Here is a 20,763-nt window from a genome sequence, read left to right on the forward strand (position 1 = left end):
TGAGATCAGGGGTTTGAGACCAGCCAGGCAAACATGGTGAAACCCTGTCTCTACTAAAAATACAAAAATTAGGCAGGCGTGGTGGCATGTGCCTGTAATCCCAGCTACCTAGGAGCCTGAGCAAGGAGAATCACTGGAACCTGGGAGGCAGAGGCTGCAGTGAGCTGAGATCACGCCACTGCACTCAACCCTGGCGACAGAGAGAGACTCCATCTCAAAAACAACAACAAAAACAGAACAAAAAAACTGAATGCTTTTAACAGCATCTAAGTCACTTCTTGAATGCTTTGCTTCTTAGAAATTTCTTCTGCCAGATAACCTAAATAATTTTTCTCAAGTCCAAAGTTCCACAAAACTCTAGGGTGGGACCAAAATGCAACCAGTCTCTTTGCTAATACAAAACAAGAGTCACCTTTGCTCCAGTTTCCAACAAGTTCTGCATCTCCATCTGAGACCACCTCAGCCTGGATTTCATTGTCCATGTCACTATCAGCATTTGGCTCAAAGTCATTCAACAGGTCTCTAGGGAGTTCCAAACTTTCCCACATTTTCCTGTCTTCTTCCGAGCTCTCCAAACTGTTGCAACCTCTGCCTGTTCTCCATTTCCAAAGTGGCTTCCACATTTTGGTTGTCTTTCCAGCAACGCCCCACTGTACTGGTACCAATTTGCTGTATTAGTCCGTTTTCATGCTGCTGATAAAGACATACCCGAGACTGGGTAACTTACAAAGGAAAGAGGTCTGTTGGACTTACAGTTCCACATGGCTGAAGAGGCCTCACAATCATGGCAGTAGGTAAGGAGGAGCAAGTCACGTCTTACATAGATGGTGGCAGGCAAAGAGCTTGTGCAGGGAAACTCCTGGGTTTTTTTGTTTCTTTGTTGTTTTTCTTTGAGACGGAGTTTCACTGTGTTGCCGAGGCTGGAGTGCAGTGGTGTGATCTTGGCTGTCTGCAACCTCTGCCTCCCAGGTTCAAGCAATTTTCCTGCCTCAGCCTCCCAGTAGCTGGGATTACAGGTGTCCGCCACCATGCCTGGCTAATTTTTCTGTATTTTTCCAGAGATGCTATCTGAGCTGCCAAGTGAAACGGTTTCATTTTCTTGGGCAAATACTCGAGGTTCCTTGTCCCAAGCCACAGAACATTAGGATGCAGACATACAAAGAGTGAGGTTCACAGCAGAAGTTTAATAGGTGAAAGAGAAGAGCTCTCTGCACAGAGAGAGGTCCTGGAGAAAATGGATTTGTGGCAAGACACGGTGGCTCACACCTGTAATCCCAGCACTTTCAGAGGCCGAGGTGGGTGGAATACTTGAGGTAAGGAGTTCAAGACAAGCCTGGCCAACATGATGAAACCCTGTCTCTACTAAAAATGCAAAAATTAGCCGGGGGCATGGTGGCATGTGCCTGTAGTCCAGCTACCTGTGAGGCCAAGGCAGGAGAATTACTTGAACCCGGGAGGTGGAGGTTGCAGTAAGCTGAGATCATGCCACTTTACTCTAGCCTGGGTGACAAAGCGAGACTTCGTCTAAAAAAAAAAAAAGTGGGTTGCTGCTTCCACAGTGAAGTGCAGAAGGTTTTACAGATAAGCTTGAGGAGGTGGTGTTTGGTTTACAGAGGACACGAAAGATTGGTTGGAACAGGTGTGCCATTTGCATAGCATGTGAATAAGCTGGCCAATAAGCTGGCCACCGCCACCCTAATCTTTTATTATGAAAATAGGTTCTCGGCCGGGCGCGGTGGCTCAAGCCTGTAATCCCAGCACTTTGGGAGGCCGAGACGGGCGGATCACAAGGTCAGGAGATCGAGACCATCCTGGCTAACATGGTGAAACCCCGTCTCTACTAAAAATACAAAAAACTAGCCGGGCGACGTGGCGGGCGCCTGTAGTCCCAGCTACTCCGGAGGCTGAGGCAGGAGAATGGCGTGAACCCGGGAGGCGGAGCTTGCAGTGAGCTGAGACCCGGCCACTGCACTCCAGCCTGGGCGACAGAGCGAGACTCCGTCTCAAAAAAAAAAAAAAAAAAAAAAAAAAAAGAAAATAGGTTCTCTACCTGGCCGGTACCACGTTGCCTGTTCCTTTACTGTACATGTGGTAACAAAGAAAAGGAGGACGGAGCTTCCATGTTGAACATACCTGGCTTCCAGGTAGCCCTTTTCTGTTGGCACAGTTGCCGGCATTTACCTGTGCAAGCTTCTAGCTTGCTTATCAATGTCTGCAACTTGATTTTTCAGGCTGCTCTTTGTTAGAAAAGAAATGATTTTGGGACTGCTTTTTGTTAAAAGGAAAGCCTTTCCAAGGATTCCTTTCTCCTTACTATCTGCCTAAATAATTTATTTCTAGATCCTGTATCATATCTCCTCACTCCGGGGTGGTAACCCTAACTGTTGTTAGGGGGTGTCGGAGGATGACCTTTTGTTTTTTGGCTGCTTTCTGCTGAAGAGGGGCATCTCATGGGGGACAGCATCTAGGGCTTTTCCTAGGGTTGATTTAAGGGTCCTCAGAAGAAGGACATGTCCATGTGTGGCTCCATCTGCAGCACCACTTGGAGTTTAATTGCTTCTAGGCAATAAGAGACAAATTTTACAATAAGGTTTAGAATATAGCATTTATTGTGGCCGGGTGCAGTGGCTCACGCCTGTGATCCCAGCACTTTGGGAGGCCGAGACGGGAGGATCACAAGGTCAGGAGATCGAGACCATCCTGGCTAACACGGTGAAACCCCGTCTCTACTAAAAATACAAAAAATTAGCCGGGCGTGGTGGTGGCGCCTGTAGTCCCAGCTACTCAGGAGGCTGAGGCAGGAGAATGGAGTGAACCCGGGAGGTGGAGCTTGCAGTGAACTGAGATCACGGCACTACACTCCAGCCTGGGCGACAGAGCGAGACTCCATCTCAAAAGAAAAAGAAAAGAATATAGCATTTATTTATTTTTATTTTATTTTATTTTTCATGGTTTTCTTGTGTGTCTTTTTTGTTTTTTATTTTTCGTTTTTCTCAGACAAAGTGTTGCTCTCTTGCCCAGGCTGGAGTGCAGTGGCGCAGTCTTGGCTCACTGCAACATCTGCCTCCCGGGTTCAAGCAATTCTCTGCCTCAGCCTCCTGAGTAGCTGGGATTACAGGCACCCACCACCATGCCCAGCTAATTTTTGTATTTTAAGTAGAGATGGGCTTTCACCATCTTGGCCAGGCTGGTCTTGAACTCGTGACCTTGTGATCCCCTTGCCTTGGTCTTGCAAAATGCTGGGATTACAGGCATGAGGCACTGCACCTGGCCCAGAATATAGCCTTTAAATATGAGTATTAAAATTTCCACTATTGGCCAGGCGTGGTGGCTCACACCTGTAATCTCAGCACTTCGTTAGGCTGAGGCGGGTGGATCATCTGAGGTCAGGAGTTCGAGACCAGCCTGGCCAACATGGTGATACACTGTCTCTACTAAAAATAAAAAATTAGCTGGGCATGGTGGCTTGCACCTGTAATCCCAGCTACCTGGGAAGCTGAGGAAGGTGAATCACTGGAACTCGGGAGGCAGAGGCTGCAGTGAGCTGAGATCATGCCAATGCACTCCAGCCTGGGTGAGAGAGCAAGACTCCATCAAATTAAAAAAAAAAAAAATTACCGGTATTATTGGGAGTACTATAGACCACAACCATGACAGTAGAGTTTGTTTGATACCTGCTAGCCATTCTGATGGGTTATACTACTGGTTTGCCTTCAGCAGGTGTTACTGTACTTTATCAGAAGCATTAATATAAAAGTAACTTTTTTTTTTTTGAGACAAGAGTCTTGCTCTGTTGCTCAGGCTGGAATGCAGTGGCATGATCTTGGCTCACTGCAACCTCCGCCTCCTGGGTTCAAGCGATTCTTCTGCCTCAGCCTCCCTAGTAGCTGGGACTACAGGCATGCACCACCATGCCGAGTTAATTTTTGTATTTTTAGTAGAGATGGAGTTTCACCATATCGGCCAGGCTGATCTCGAACTCCTGACATTATGATCTGCTCACCTTGGCCTCCCAAAGTGCTGGGATTATAGGCATGAGCCACTGCACCAGGCCTAAAAGTAACATTTTTTTTTTTAATGGATAAGTGGCATTTGATTTGGTGACTAGAGTAACTTTATTTTTATAATTTATTATTACTATTATTATTTGAGAGAGTCCTACTCTGTTGTCCAGACTGGAGTGCAGTGGCGTGATCTCAGCTCACTGCAACCTCCACGTCCCAGGTTCAATCGATTCTCCTGCCTCAGCCTCGTAAATAACTGGGATTACAGGTGCGTGCCACCATACCTGGCTAATTTTTTTACTTTTAGTAGAGATGGGGTTTCACCATGTAGACCAGGCTGTTCTCAAACTCTTGACGTCAGGTGATCCACCTGCCTCGGCCTCCCAAAGTGTTGGGATTGCAGGTGTGAGCCACTGTGCCCAGCCAAGGGGATTATTTTTAAGACAGACTTACAAGCATTAACAACCTGTTTGACTGTTTTTATTAAGTTCTCTCATGAAAAAAAAAAAAGAACTCTGAGCACACTGTTAAGTTTTATCCTTTCCCAAGTGAAAAGCTTGGTGAAGGATTTTAAGGACTTGCCACTGGCTGGAGGCTGGCAAGTGGCGCTTGCTATCCTCTGACTATAGCCATCCTGAGGGCTGAAAAGTTTACCCTCGGGAGATGGCCCATTCTATCTCTGCAGGGGTGTATTGAGGCTTAATTTCTCTTTTTTTTTTTTTGAGACGGAGTCTCGCTCTGTCGCCCAGGCTGGAGTGCAGTGGCCGGATCTCAGCTCACTGCAAGCTCCGCCTCCTGGGTTCACGCCATTCTCCCGCCTCAGCCTCCCGAGTAGCTGGGACCACAGGCGCCCGCCACCTCGCCCGGCTAATTTTTTGTATTTTTTAGTAGAGACGGGGTTTCACCATGTTAGCCAGCATGGTCTCGATCTCCTGACCTCGTGATCCGCCCGTCTCGGCCTCCCAAAGTGCTGGGATTACAGGCTTGAGCCACCGCGCCCGGCCTTGGCTTAATTTCTCTTATGGAGCCTTCCCAGATTAGAGGGTCTTCAAGTGTGTTGATGCTGTGAGGCTTCCTTGCTGCTGACTTAGCTGCCTGATGAGCTAACTTGTTTCCTTCGGCTATTTAATTTGTTCCCTTCTGATGTCCCTTACAATGCATTACTGCTACCTCTCATGGAAGGAAAACTGAGGTTAGTAACCTGTTAATTTCCTGGCAGTATTTTATAGGGGATCCATTAGCAGTAAGAAAGTGTCTTTCGTTCCAAACGGCAGCATGAGCATGAAGAACTAAGAAAGCATACTTGGAGTCTGTAAATGTTAGCTAGCTTTCCCTTGCTTAATTCAAGTGCTCTTGTAAGAGCTGTCAGTTTAGCTAGTCGAGTGCTTGTGCCTGGAGAGAGGGGTACACTGTTAATAATATCATTCAGAGAGACTACTGCATATCCTGCCTCATGGTCTCCCTGTTTCAGAATGGAACTTCCATCCGTGCAGAGGGTCCAGTCTGGATGAATGGGGACGACAGCCTCATTAATGAGGTGGAGGTCCTGAACTAATCTCCATTCCCCACTGGGTTTTTGCATTCGTAATATTGGGGTGCAGGACCTTAACAGTGCAGGACCTGTTACAGGGTTTGAGGAGGTCCTGCATCTTTAGGTTAATAATGGCTTCTAGCACTTTCCTAGCTTCTGGCTTTAGGGGATATTGTTTCTGGTTAGGAAAAGAAGTAGGATCCTTATATTGGATCTGGACTGGCCTAGGAGTTATAGCTCAACCTATTCTTCTGGATTAATATTAGCTTCCACCAGTGGGAAGAGTTTGTCCAGGTCTGTAAGGATGCTGGCCCCCATGCAAGCTAAAATCTCTTTACTTAATAAAGAAGTGGGATTTTTCAGGCATGATTAAAAAGGCATGTGTCAATAATAGGTCCCCCCCAAGTACAACTAAGGGGTTGAGAAAACTATCAGGTTAGAATCTTTCCTGAAGGCACCCGTCACAGTTGCACTTATGGGAAGAGGGGAGTCTTGGATTAAAGGGAAGAAGAGAGAAGCTGGCTCCAGTGTCCAGAAGGAGGTCACCCTCCTTCCTTCGATTCCAGAATCACCTGGGGTTCCTGTGCGGTAATGGCAGTTCAAGCTGCTGGAGCTGGGGGTTTGAGCCCCAGGACCAGTGAGTACTATTGGACTATCTGTGAGACTGGTTCTGAACCCAGTGACCTACATCTCCAGGGGCAGTCCAGTTTCCAGCAGTCTCTGCCACAGGCTGGACAGGGTTGAGGTTGCTTCCTCTTGTTGCCTGGGCACTCCTTCTTTTTTTATTTTATTTTTATTTTTTGAGACAGAGTCTCGCTCCGTCACCCAGGCTGGAGTGCAGTGGCATGATCTCGGCTCACTGCAAGCTTTGCTCCCGGCTCCATGCCATTCTCCTGCCTCAGCCTCCGGAATAGCTGGGACTACAGGCGCCCGCCACCACACCTGGCTAATTTTTTGTATTTTTAGTAGAGACAGGGTTTCACTGTGTTAGCCAGGATGGTCTCGATCTCCTGACCTCATGATCCCCCCGCCTCGGCCTCCCAAAGTGCTGGGATTACAGGCGTGAGCCACCATGCCTGGCTTACCTGGGCACTCCTTCTTAAAGTGTCGTAACTTGCCACACCAGTAGCAAGTAGCAGATGCATCTTGGGGATCCTGGACTTCGCAAGCTTGCAAAGCAGCCACTAGAGGCTTTGTCCTCCTCTTGTGTTTCCTTTCTTCATCCTGGGCCTCCTCCTTGTCTCTTTTATAAAAGACCGAGCTGGTCTCCCTCAGGAGGTTTTCCAAGGTGCTATCTGGTCCTATAGCCTGCTTCTGCAATTTCCTTCTAATATTGGGAGCTGCCTATATAATAAACTTTTCCTTGAGGATGAGCAGTCCCTTGACCGAATCAGGGAATAAAGGGGTATGTTTTATTAGTGCCTCTCTCAGCCTTTCCATAAAGGCTGTGGGATTCTTCTCTGGCTTTCGGTCTAACATGAACAGTTTAATTAAGAGGCTTCGTCCTAGGTTTTCATAGGCCTTACAATATGCACCTTGAAAAGTGTTTCCTTTTCCATTCTGTGGAATAGAAAAGGGGTTCCATTCTGTGGAGTTATTGGGGCTCCAATCAGGGTTGTCAAAAGGTACTGCCTCTCTTCCTATTGGGAATGATCGTTGCCCTATTTCTTCACTTTCCCTATTTACTCTTTTCCTTGTTGGCCTACTATCAGAGACATATTGGTCATCTCTGAACTTACCTGCTGCCTGGAGAGCTGCATGATTTTCAGCTGTGGTTAGGCTTTGGCTTAAGAGCAGCATAACATCCCTCCGTGAGAGGTAAAATATCTGAGTTAAATTTTGGAAAGCTTCTATATGTTTATTGGGATCATCAGAAAATCAGCCTAGGCCTCCCTTTATTTGCCTAAGGTCCTGCAATGAGAAGGGAACTTGAACCCTAGTGGCATTACCTCCACTGGGCATTTCCTGTAGGGGTAAGAGTGAAGCTGGGGGAGTGGAGAGTTTTAGAGATGGTGGAGCTGGAGGGGCTGATGGTGCAGTTCGAGGGGGGCCCAAATAAGAAGGGGAAAAAGTGGCTCAGACACTGAACAGCTGCCTCAAATGGTTCCCCCGGAAGTTGCTTCTCTAGTTTTGGGGATTCATTCCCTTTGGGCCTGCCTGATATGACTGCTAAAAGAGTGGAGTCCATTGTGTGAGACCTCCAAAGGTCTGGCAAGGCCATACCCTTATGCAAAAGAAAATGACCCGCCACTTTTTTCTTCAAAGTCCTGGGGTTAAAGGAGTCCCAGTGCTTCAGTGTGCACTCCACAGGAGTGCAGGTCAAAGATGGTCTGTTACCCATCTACAAAGAGAAGCAGGAAAAAGGTGTTCCTTTGGTCTTCTTCCTTTCCTTTGGAATGGCCTAGGGTGGATGAGGAGACAGTGGGGTTGTTCCCCCAACTGTTTTTCTTCCTTGGTTCCTGAGCCCCGGCATCCATTAAAGGTGCTGCCCATGGATGCAGACGTGACCCTCAGCCATGGAACCAGAGGAATGAAGCGATTGGTATTAGTCACACTCACCCATGCAGCTCCAGTCCTCCACTTGTGATTTTCCTCTGACCTCTTAGACTTGTGTGATCCGTGTGATTCTCTGATAAATGGATCTCGGGAAAGACTGTGTAACAGTTGCATTTGGGCAAGGCCGCTTAATGGAGGGAGTACACTAGTTTGAGTGCTATAATTTGCTATTATGGCCTGAACTAAAGTATTTATTCTTGCCAGGCACGGTGGCTCACGCCTGTAATCCCAGCACTTTGGGAGGCTGAGGTGGGAGGATCACCTGAGGTCAGGAGTTCGAGACCAGCCTTATGAATATGGTGAAACCCCGTCTCAACAAAAAATACAAAAATTAGCCGGGCATGGTGGCACAGGAGAATCCCTTGAATCTGGGAGGCGGAGGTTACAGTGAACTGAGATCGTGCCACTGCACTCCAGCCTGGATGACAGAGCGAGACTCCATCTCAAAAAAAAAAAAAAAAAATTAATTAAGTATTTATTCTCAGGCAGTAGCTGTGGTTAACTTCTGGACATAAAATCCCCTTAATATTGAAGTACCATTTTGATTGGAGGCAGAGTAGGTGCTTTAAAAGAATGTAGGGACCGAATGGCAGTTTTCCTGCTGGTGGGACTGTATCAAGACTAAAATTTGGTTCTGGAGGACATTTTCCTCGTTATTGTTGAAGGCGGAGTTTTCCTGTTTAGAGAAGGGGACATAAAGCCTGGTCTCTACTAGAGGAGCACAAAAAGGGAGAACTGGGAGGCTAGAGTGTTTTGGGAAAGGACCAACAGTGCGCTTCATGGAGAGGATTCCTATTCCACTAGGTGGCTCTGTTGACCTTGAAATGCCATGTGCGCTCTGGGCTAAGGGTAAAGACAGACACATTCAGTGGGGGTGGGAACCCTCTGTTCCCATAAAATCACAAAAATGGCAATCCCTTGAGCTATATTCCCGGTTACTACGGCATTTTACTGATCTTGCCTAACAGAATTACTTCCCTGAACTATGAAAGTTCCTGCAGCACTGCATACAGACAGGGCTTAGGAGACATGGCTGTCAAAAATCGGAAGGGAGGGAAATTGTGATAGAAAAAGCTGGAGATCCTGTTGCTGACACCCAACAGGCAGTGAGTGGCTGAAGTTAGTCCAGAAGCCTCTGGGTAACACCAGGGTGCTGCCCTGGACGGGAACTGTGAGTTGCCTCTGGACCTCTTCTAGCCCCACATGATGGCTAGGCTCTCCACGAAAGGAAACCAGTTTGAAACAAAGCCAGCATTCACAGCACCCTAAGGGCACTGAAGGATTCACTAAATTCTCCCCAGAAAGCTTCCTGCCTGAGTCTTGAGATTGGTGGCATCCCCTCAAGGCATCTAGATGGCCATCAGATGCCCAGCATTTTGTTTAATTTTAAAATGGAGAATGAGAGACCTCAAAATAAAAGGAAAGGGTTGGGGTCTGCTCTTATAGTCACCCTTCCAATGAATCTACCTTGAATCTCGGATGAGCCCCCACAATGAAGCGGCGTCATTGGCTGGGGTAAATACCTGAGATTCAGTGTCTCACAGCCACAGAACACTAGGACGTGGACACACAATGAGTGAGGTTCAGAGGAGAAATTTAATAGGTGAAAGAAAGAGAAGAGCTCTCTGTGCAGAGAGGTGCCCTGGAGAAAATGGGTCGCTGCTTCCGCAATGAAGTGCAGGAGGTTTTATAGATGAGCTTGAGGAGGTGGTGTTTGATTTACATAGGGTATGAAAGATTGGTTGGACCAGGTGTACCATTTGCATAGTGTGCAGAGTCTGGCCGCCCCACCCTAATCTTTTATTACGCAGATGCGTTCTCTATCTGACTGGCACCATGTTGCCTGGTTCTTTACCGTACACATGGTGACAAAGAAAAGGGAGGATGGAAAAAAAAAAAAAAAGAAAAAGGAGGACGGAGCTTCCATGTTGAACATACTGGCTTCCAGGTAGCTGTTTTCTCTTGGCACCGTTGCCGGCATTCACCTGTGCAAACTTCTAGCTTGCTTATCAATGTCCGCAACTCGATTTTTCAGGCTGCTCTTTGTTAGAAATGATTTTGGGGCTGCTTTTTGTTAAGAAAAGCCTTGCCAAAGACCCCTCTACCCTCACTATCTGCCTAAATAAATTCTTTCTAGCTCCTGTATCATAAGGATCCAGTTATGAGAAAAGCTACTAGGGGGTAGAGTCAAGGAGGGGGTAGAAGTACGAGTGCAGAAGAAACAAGCTGGAGTGGGTGGAGCTTCTTGAGTCAGGGAAAAATGAAAGCACCTGTTTCAGGTGTAAGCTGACCTGGATTATGTCTCATGAGGTTTGGGTTTCATACCTAGCACATTGGTACATTGTTTGGAGGTTCTAAGCAAGGAGGAGAATGAGATCTGATTTTTCTTTTTTTGAGACTGAATCTTGCTCTGTCACCCAGGCTGGAGTGCAATGACACAATCTCGGCTCACTGCATCCTCCACCTCCCAGGTTCAAGCGATTCTCCTGCCTCAGCCTCCTGAGTAGCTGGGATTACAGGCATGTGCCATGATGCCCGGCTAATTTTTGCATTTTTAGTAGAGATGGTTTTTGCCATGTTGGCCAGCTGGTCTCAAACTACTGACCTCAAGTGATCTACCTGCCTTGGACTCCCAAAGTGTTAGGATTACAGGCATGAGCCACCACAGCTGACCTGATTTTGTTTTAAACAGGTCATTCTGGCCGCAGTATAGAAAGTGCATTGCAGGAGGGGAAACAGATGAAAAGGGAATCAGGGAGGATAAGTGACCATTATAGCAGGAGGCAAGAATGGATTGGATTAGAGTAGGGCTCAACATCCCTTTCTTTTGTACAGGGTCAGAGAACATTTCAGGCTTTGTGGGCTACTTATGGTTTCTGTCATAAGCTCTTCGTCTTTTTTCTTTTCTTTTCTTTTTATTTACTTATTTTTAGGGATGGAGGTCTTGCTATGTCACTCAGGCTGGCGTCAAACTCTTGGACTGAAGGGATCCCTGTGCCCCAAGTACAGCTGCAGATCACTGTGGCCTTCTTTCTTCTTCTTCCTTCTTCTTCCTTCTTTCTTCCTCCTTCTCCTCCTCCTCCTTCTTTCTTCTTCCTCTTCCTCCTCCTCCTCCTTCTTTTTTTTAAACAATCCTTCAAAAATGTAAAAGCCATTCGTAACTAGACTTCAGGCATAGTCTGTTGATATCCAGACCAGAATGATAGCAGTGTGGGTTAAATGTTGTCAGATTAACAATTTACTTTCCATTTTTTTTCTCTTGAGATGCCCAGGCTGGAGTGCAGTAGCACGATCTCAGCTCACTGCAACCTCTGCCTCCTGGGTGCAAGCAATTCTCCTGCCTCAGTGTCCTGAGTAGCTGGGACTACAGGAGTGCGCCACCACACCTGGCTAATTTTTGTATTTTTGTAGAGATAGGGTTTTGCTATGTTGGCCAGGCTGGTCTTGAACTCCTGACCTCAGGTGATCTGCCCACCTTGGCCTCCCAAAGAGCTGGAATTACAGGTGTGAGTCACTGCGCCCGGCCTTACTTTCAAGACTAAACCATGTTTTTCAATTTTACCAAGAAGAAAAAACTCCAAAAAATCAGTATTACGCAATCAGCAAGTTAGAAGTAAGATGAAAATTTCAGAAAATATTTGAACCTGGGACTATAGGACTAATGGAATTTCTAGAGATAGAAAAGTATTTAGAACACATGGGGATGAGGCTTTAATGGGAGCACTGAAGTATTCCCAAAGCCTAGGGCAAACTGTGGGCTGGATATTGGAATTTGCCAAGTGTTCCTAGAATTTCTGTAACAGCATTGTAATGGAGTAAACAGAGGCCAACCTCAGTTTATTGGTGGCAAAACCAGGACTCTGATCTGGGCCTACTGACATGGGTCCAGTGTTCTTTTTTTTTTCCCCTTCATGCTTTGCAGTCTAGACATGTAGTTGTCTATGCAGTATTCTAATATGCATTTTTTGTTTTCTTGAAGTATCTGAAATGCATTTTTAAAGAAACTCTATGTAATGTCTTCTTTGGTCTTTAATTCAGATTCTTTAGTTGCTTTAGTTTGTTCTTTTTTTTTTTTGGGACAAAGTCTTGCTCTGTCGCTCAGGCTGGAGTACAGTGGTACGATCTCGGCTCACTGCAACCTCTGTCTCCTGGGTTCAAGTAATTCTTCTGCCTCAGCTTCCCAAGTAACTGGGACTACAGGCATGCACCACCATGCCCGGCTAATTTTTGTATTTTTTAGTAGAGTTGGGGTTTCACCATATGCTGGCCAGGCTGGTCTCGAACTCCTGACCTTAGTTGATCTGCTCGCCTCGGCCTCCCAAAGTGTTAGGATTACAGGCATAAGCCACTGCACCTGGCATAGTTTGTTTCTGATTTTTTTGTTAGCAGGCTTGCTTTCTCTGCCTCTAAAATGCGGGGAGAAAGCTGTATTATGCAGAGATGATGAGAACAGGATACGTAGAAAGAGTCTATGCTAATCCAGTGGGAGATGGCATATTCAGCTGTATTTACATGTAAAGAATGCACAGGGATGGTGATCACAGCATTATTTGTATTAGCTGGTTTTGATTTCCTGAGCTTAAGTGATCCTCCCACCTAGGCCTTCCAAAGTTCTGGGATTACAGGCATGAGCCCCCGCTTCGGGCCTGAGAAGCTGTTAAAAAGAACAAAGATATGTCTACATGTGAACTGAGAAGGAAGGGTGCCAAGATATATTGCCAAAAGAATACAGTTTGGATAGTATCCTATTTGTGTAGGAAAAATGTACTCGTATATAATATTTTCATGTATGTGTAAAGACAATAGTGGCTGGGTACTTTGGCTAATGCCAGTAATACTAGTGTTTTGAGAGGCCGAGGTGGGAGGATCACTTAAGGGTAGGAGTTCAAGATCAGCACAGGTAACAGAGTGAGACCTCACCTCTACAAAAAAATTGAGAAAATTAACCAGGTATGGGGGTGTACCCTATAGTCCCAGCTATTTGGAAGGCTCAAATGGGAGGATCACTTGAGGCCAGGAGTTCAAGGCCAGCCTGGGCAACATAGGGAGACGCTATGTGCCTAAACAAAGAAGTAAATAAATAAATCAGGATAGTGAAGTGTTATTTACCTATCACTTAGCCAATCTTGTGTCGATGGCCCTCTCTCCTCCCTGGTAACTTAGTGGAGATTTAGCCATTTTTTTTTCTTGAATAAATAATCCTTATCTTGTTGAAAGACCTTGGTTAATTTCCAGCACTCTGAAAACTGAAAAAGTTGATTTTGACAAAATTTTGCCAGTGTTTTGTGGCTTTTAGGGAGAAGACGATTTTCAGATGTTCTTACTCAACCATTTCTGCTGATGTGCTTGGCTGGAATCACTTAAAGCCAATTCCAGACATCATAACGTTTAACTCATACATACTCCAGGACATGACAGGTAAAGATTTTATTTATTTACTTATTTATTTATTTATTTTTTGAGATGGAGTCTTGCTTTGTTGCCCAGGCTGGAATGAAGTGACACAATCTTGGCTCACTGCAACTTCCGCTTCTGTGGTTCAAGTGATTCTCCTGCCTCAGCCTCCTGAGTAGCTGGGATTACAGGCGCCCACCACCATGCCCAGCAGTTCTTTTTTTTTTCCGTATTTTTAGTAGAGATGGGGTTTCACCACGTTGACCAGGTTGGTCTTGAAATCCTGACCTCAGGTGATCCGACCATCTCAGCCTCCCAAAGTGCTGGGATTACAGGTTGAGCCACCACGCCCGGCCAACAGGTAAAGATTTTAAAAAATTAACACAAAGGCCGGGCGTGGTGGCTCACGCCTGTAATCCCAGCACTTTGGGAGGCGGAGGCGGGTGGATCACAAGGTGAGGAATTCAAGACCAGCCTGGCCAAGATGGTGAAACCCCATCTCTACTAAAAATACAAACATTAGCCAGGTGTGGTAGTGCAAGCCTGAAATCCCAACTACTCGGGAGGATGAGGCAGAAGATATTGCTTGAACCTGGGAGGCGGGGTTGCAGTGAGCCGAGATCACACCATTGCAAATCCAGATAGCAGAAAAAAAGGAAACACAGTAGCAGACAATGATTAAATAATGGCACATCCATACATAGACTATCATGCAGACATTACACAGTATCTAGCCTGGGCAACAGAAGCAAGACTCTGTCTCAAAAAAAAAAAAATTAATGAAAATGTAGTTGTTACATATAATAAACTTTAAAATTCTTTAATGTCATCTAATACCCACCCAGTCTATGTTCAAATGTCCATATTTTCTCAAAAATGTCTTTTTCCCCCCAGTTTGTTCAGTTGGGATCCAAACAGGGAGTACACATTGCATTTGGTTGATATGCCTCTTAAGTTTCTAACCTATAACAGAGAATCTCTAACAGTTTCTTTCCTCAGTTTTTAAATATTTTCTGGAAGAAAATGTATCACATGTAAAATCTGATACAATATAGAATATGGCTGATTGCATCCTTGCAGTATACTTAACAGGTCCATCTGTCTCCTGGTCAATTTAAACAACAATTTTCCAGGAAGGGGCCTGTGAGGTTACAGGTGTGAAGGATTTTTGCCCTTGATTAGGCTGCCCCTCCAATTCAGCACATTTTAAAGATTTTCAGGGATCAGGACACCGCCTGAATGCTTCCTCTACCACTCCCAGTATAATTTCTAGGAACTGACCACTTGCTTGTCTTTTCTCTCTAACCTTCAAAACCCAACTGATGAGGGGACTTCTTAGGGTTACCTTCCTGACCCCACTCCCTACCTTCAGCCCATGAGAATCCTGCCTTCTATCCTGGCTTTCCTGCCTTGTACTCAGGGTGTCTATGGGTTCCTTCCATCCTATCCTAAACTTATCACACAGAACTGGAATTGTCCAGCCTCCTTACATATTTCTAGATATATATCAAAATAAGATTATAGGGGCTGGGCGTGGTGGTGCATGGCCTGTAATCGCAGCACTTTGGGAGGCTGAGGCAGGAGGACTGCTTGAACCCAGGAGTTTGAGACCAGCTTGGGCAACATAATGAGATCTTGTCTCTACTAAAATTAGCTGGGCATGGGTGTCCTGGCCCAGGCCATTAGTCCGAGCTACTAGGGAGGCTGAGGTGAGAGAATCACTTGAACCTGGGAGGTTGAGGCTGCAGTGAGTTATGTTCACCCTGGGGGACAGAGACACCTTGTCTTTAAAAAAAGAAAAAATATAGAAGATTATAAACATTTCTGGTGTCATCATAAAAACTTTACTGTGTAATGTCTGCATGATAGTCTATGTATGGATGTGCCATTATTTAATCATTGTCTGCTACTGTGTTTCCTTATTTTTGGCTATCATTAATACCTCAAAGATTAGTACACTAATCTGATGCAGATTTCTGAGGCTATCCTTAGAACAGATTTTTGGAAGGGGATTATGGAGTCAAAAGTAAGACTTCTTTGAGACAGGTCTTACTCTGTTGCCCAGACTGAAGTGCACTGGTGCGATCTTGGCTCACTGCACCTGCCAACTCCTGGGCTCAAGTGATCCTCCCACCTCAGCCTCCCAAGCACCCATCACAGGAACGATCACAGGAACGCGGTCACAGGAAGGCATCACGACGCGTAAAGATGGGGTCGCGCCACGTTCCCTAGGCTGGTACGATTCTTGATCCACATTGGAGAACAACTTGCTGTGCAATTATATTTTGAACCTCATCAAAATGGAATCATACAGCGTCCTCCTCTTTGTGCCTGAGTTAACAATATCTGATATTCGTTCAGGCTGTTGCGTTTATCCATAACTTCCTATTGCTCTGTAGAAATCTACCGCACGACTATACCATAATTTAGCCACTCAACTGCTGATGGGCATTTGGGTTACCAGCTTTTTATTACCACGAATAAACGTTCTATGGACATTTTTTTTTTTTTTTTTTTTTTTTTTTTGAGACAGAGTTTCGCTCTTTTTGCCCAGGCTGGAGTGCAATGGCGTGATCTCGGCTCACCGAACCTCCGCCTCCGGGGTTCAAGCGATTCTCCCGCCTCAGCCTCCCGAGTAGCTGGGATTACAGGCATGCGCCACCACCCCGGCTAATTTTGTATTTTTAGTAGAGACGGGGTTTCTCCATGTTGGTCAGGCTGGTCTTGAACTCCCGACCTCAGGTGATCCACCTGCCTCGGCCTCCCAAAGTGCTGGGATTACAGGCGTGAGCCACCGCGCCCGGCTCTATGGACATTCTTGCACATGCCTTTGGTGGACGTATGCACTCACTCGTTCCTCTTGAAGTGAAATTTCTGGGTCACAAGGTAAGCGTACACTTAGCTTTAGCAGAAACTGCAGCGTTTTTCCAAAGTGGCTGCACCGTGGGGCTGTTTTTCTATCTTGGTCGCTCGACTTTAAGCGAGGCGTAATCTAGAGGCACAACTGGCTCGGGTAAGGCGTGGAGCCTGACCGTGTGCCGGGATCTGCCAGGGCTGCCACCAGCTGTACGAGTGACCAGACTCAGCAAGGTCCCACGGGGGCTTCCCACAGATCCACTCTCGGTGGGCTCGGTCCAACGACCCGCTCTCTCTGCCGCACCGGCCCCGTACAAATATACTCTTTCACATACTGGAAAACGGGGTGTTTTTCAGAGCATCCAGGTTAGGTCACACTGTAAAAAAAGTCAGCCCTGCGAAACGCAATCGCTTCCCCCATCCAGGAGGCAGCGCAGCCCTCCTCGCTCCGGAACAAAGGACGCGCTCAGCAGAGTCTAGCGGCCCGGCCCCTCACCTATGCACATGCGCAGATCGAGCCTTACGGAGGCCCGCGGCCCAGGCGCGCGTGACGTAGCGCCGTCCGCCGGTGCGTGATGACCCCAGAGCGTGCGTCCTGTGGCTCATAGGGGAAGATGGCGGCTGCTCCTTTGGAGGAGCGGGATTGAGAGGATCGGAGTGGGGAGACCAGACAGGAGAGACATTCCCGGCTCTGAAGACGAACGCTTCGCTGGCCGTTAGGAGCTCTGCTCAAAGCCAGACGGTGAGTGCGGCGGCGACACGGGACTGCTCGCCTGCAGCAGGCAGCGGCACTCTCCGCCATTTTCAGGCTCGGCCGTTGCGTGCTTCGGGGGCCTGGACGGGCGCCTGGGCAAAGGTTGGAGGAACTGGGAGGATCGACCTCGGGGCGGCTCGTCGAGGCAGGTTTGAGCCTTATGGGAGGGGGCTGGAGGCCGGAGGCCAACTGGGAAAAGCGGGCATGGTAGAGCTAAGGCCCTGACTGGAAGCGGTGGCGACGAGAAGACGTAAGTCAGGCCACGGTTAAGACGTGAAGTTTGGAGGGAAATGCATTTTAACTGAGGTTTGGGGCGGGAGTGGAAGGAGGTGGGCCGAGTTGAAGTGGTTGGTTGAAAGGGTCCTGGGAAGTTAACGTGAAATCTGCGAAACAGCTGAAGGCTTAGCCGTGATGTTATCGTGGCTTGAAATCGGTGTTTATAATAAGGATGAGGCTACAGCTTGACAGGCAAAGCCCTGCTTTTTTGGAGTAGTTGTATTTCTATTTGGTTTGTGCTAGATCCCTGTTTCCAATTTTAAGTTGTCTTCCGGCAACTAAGTAGTGAGGATCTTAGCATGCCCTCTTAAAAGAAATGACAATGAATGTTTGTACTTGGTTGTAACCCTTGAGATTAGTGGCCCCTTCCGGAGTAAGGAGGAGGCGGCAGCGGCGGCAGGTCGGTAGGGAATTCCGTAATTGGATCTATTTAAATCAAATCAGAAAAATACGGGCTACTCGTAGAAAGCCTGTCAAGAATGTTTTAAAGTAGTTTCTACACACATGACCTTAAGTTGACTGTTCAGGAGCTTTGGAAGACATTAGAATATGAACAAAACTCCTGCACTGAAAGGAACAACTCTGGGGAGCGTGGAGTTTACTTTTTAAGTACACTCTGGAGAGCTGATGCACGCTGTATATACATATATATGTGTGTATATGTGTGTGTGTATATATATGTACATATATAGCCTGTGAACGTGGTGCAGTGGTAAACCTACTTAATTCAAACCTTTTAGTGACAGTTATGCTAGTTGTACCTCTTGTGGCATTTTTCTTTTCCTCGCCTTAATTGCATTTGACCCATTTTTTATTACTGTAAGATACTTTTGCGTTTTTTGTCTCCTTGACCAGAAGAAGATAAAATATTGTATAGATTTGAGTTTTTGCTGAGACTTGAAGTTCCATATTTAGACTATCTTCTTGAAACTTGGGGAGAAATTTTAACTTGTCTTTCCTGTACTCCTGGGAAGAATTTTGGTAGAAAGTTGGCTTATGGCCGGGCGCGGTGGCTCACGCCTATAATCCCAGCACTTTGGGAGACCAAGGTGGGCGGATCACCTGAGGTCAGGAGTTCGAGACCAGCCTGACCAACATGGCGGAACCCCGTCTCTACTAAAAATACAAAAATTAGCCGGGCGTGGTGGTGGGCGCCTGTAATCCCAGCTACTCGGGAGGCTGAGGCAAGAGAATCGCTGGAACCCAGGAGGCAGAGGTTGCAGTGAGCCAAGATCGCACCATTGCACTCCAGCCTGGGCGACAGAGGAAGACTCCGTCTCAAAAAAAAAAAAAAAAAAAAAAAAAAAAAGATTTTGGCTTATATATATTACAATGCTTTAGACAAAAATCTTTATCTGTGAAGCTGATGGCTTAACTTGGATAATTTTCTTTGGTTGGGGAAAAATACTAAACAGATTTTGCCATCACGGTTTTATGTTGACATAAGGCTTTAATAATATTTTTACTAAGCACTTAAGGTATTTATTCAGAGCACTCTTTGCTAAGTAATAAGTTCGTATACTTTTGCCATTACTTTGCGGGGGGAATATTATTTGATTATGGCTGAAGGAACTGCTTCATGTTTCAGAATGGGATAGTAAGGTTACAGTAAAGCTTTACGATTACGATGAAGATATTGGTGAAAATTTTTCACTTATAAATGTATTTGTGTAAATTTTTTTTGTTTGTTTGTTTGAGACAACAGTCTCGCTCTGTCGCCCAGGCTAGAGTGCGGTGGCGCGATCTCAGCTCACGGCAAGCTCCGCCTCCCGGGTTCACGCCATTCTCCTGCCTCAGCCTCCCGAGTAGCTGGGACTACAGGCGCTCGCCACCGCGCCGGGCTGTTTGTATTTTTAGTAGAGACGGGGTTTCACCGTGTTAGCCAGGATGGTCTCGATCTTCTGACCTCGTGATCCGCCAGCCGCGGCCTCCCAAAGTGATGGGATTACAGGCGTGAGCCACCGCGCCCGGCCATGTTTCTGTAATTCTTTTGAGGTTGTTTAGCAACAAGTTTGGAATTTTACAAGTGTTTTTAGGTAAAGTATTTAGTTGGAGCCTGTAAATTATCAAAGTTTGTTTACTTGTCATAAACTGGTAAGTTGTTAAGCATGGATTCCAGATTGTACTAGGTTTCTGTACATTATTCCAAAAATTTTATTTCTGTTGAAACTTGGTAAGAGATGTTAACTTTTATTGGGATGATGAAAGTTTCTCTGTTGCTACGATGTGTGACAAGCTACAATGTGTGACAAGCTTGCTGCCTTCCCTAGGTTTGTGTGTGTGTGTGTGTTTTGCTTTTAAGGAAGGTCTAGCTCCATCACTCTTGCTGGAGAGCTATGACGCGACCTCGGCTCACTGACATCCCGACTTCCCTAGCTCAAGCAATTCTCACACCTCAGCCTCCTAGCGGCTGGGACTACCAGGCACTGCCAACATGCCCCCCTTATCTGTATTTTTTTGTAGGGACTGGTCACGAGCCCGAAGTTTTGGGCTCAAGTGATCTGCCCGCCTCTGCCTACTAGTGTTGGGACTACAGGAGTGAGCTGTCACGCTCCACCAACTGACCATAGTTTTAATACTTAAAAATATTTTGTCTCTAGCAGTGATTTAGGTTCAAAGCTTTTCTGTGTGAAAATGATCTTCCTTCCTTCCTTCCTTCCTTCCTTCCTTCCTTCCTTCCTTCCTTCCCCCTCCCCTCCCCTCCCCTGCCCTCCCCTCCCCTCCCCTGCCCTCCCCTCCCCTCCCCTGCCCTCCCCTCCCCTCCTCTCCCCTCCCCTCCCCTCCCCTCCCCTCCCCTGTGCTCTCCTCTCCTCTCCTGTGCTCTCCTCTCCTTCGACTGAGTCACTCCTTCGTCCAGGCTGGGTGCAGTGGTGCGATCTTGGCTCACAGCAGCCTGCTTCAAGGGATTCTCCTGTCTCAGCCTCCCGAGTAACTGGGACTACAGGCATGTGCTACCACGCCCGGCCAATTTTTTTAAATTTTTTTCCCGTGACAGAGTCTCACTCCCTCGCCAGGTTGGAGTGCAGTGGTGTGATCTCAGCTCACTGCAACCTCTGTCTCCCGCGTTCAGGCGATTCTCCTGCCTTAGCCTCCCGAATAGCTGGGACTAGAGGCGCGAACCACCATGCCGAGCTAATTTTTTGTATTTTTAGTAGAGACGGGGTTTCACCATGTTGGCCTGGATGGTCTCGATCTCTTGACCTCGTGATCCGCCCTCCTCGGTCTCCCAAAGTGCTGGGATTACAGGCGTGAGCCACTGCACCTGGCCAATTTTTGTATTTTTTGGTGGAGACGGAGTTTCACCATGTTGGCCAGGCTGATCCCAAACTCCTGACCTCAAGTGATCCACCTGCCTGGGCCTCCCAAAGTGCTGGGATTACAGAAGTGAGCCA

At 46.8% G+C, this 20,763-nt stretch overlaps 1 protein-coding gene across 8 annotated transcripts in view; it reads left to right on the plus strand.

The window, feature by feature from the left end:
• Positions 1-16,913: 16,913 nt before the first annotated feature.
• LOC105492419 (WD repeat domain 33) overlaps positions 16,914-20,763 on the plus strand; it is a 110,874-nt gene continuing 107,024 nt past the window's right edge. For 3 of the 8 annotated variants that reach the window (XM_071072520.1, XM_071072519.1, XM_071072522.1), the window contains exon 1: positions 16,914-17,083. The gene's annotated coding sequence lies outside the window, so the exon portion shown is untranslated. Of the gene's footprint in view, positions 17,084-17,193; positions 17,346-20,763 lie in introns of those variants that run through there. The other 5 variants (XM_071072523.1, XM_071072524.1, XM_024796210.2 and 2 more) reach the window with 4 other exon arrangements.

This window comes from Macaca nemestrina, chromosome 11 (assembly GCF_043159975.1).
Source record: "Macaca nemestrina isolate mMacNem1 chromosome 11, mMacNem.hap1, whole genome shotgun sequence".
NCBI lineage: Eukaryota > Metazoa > Chordata > Mammalia > Primates > Cercopithecidae > Macaca > Macaca nemestrina.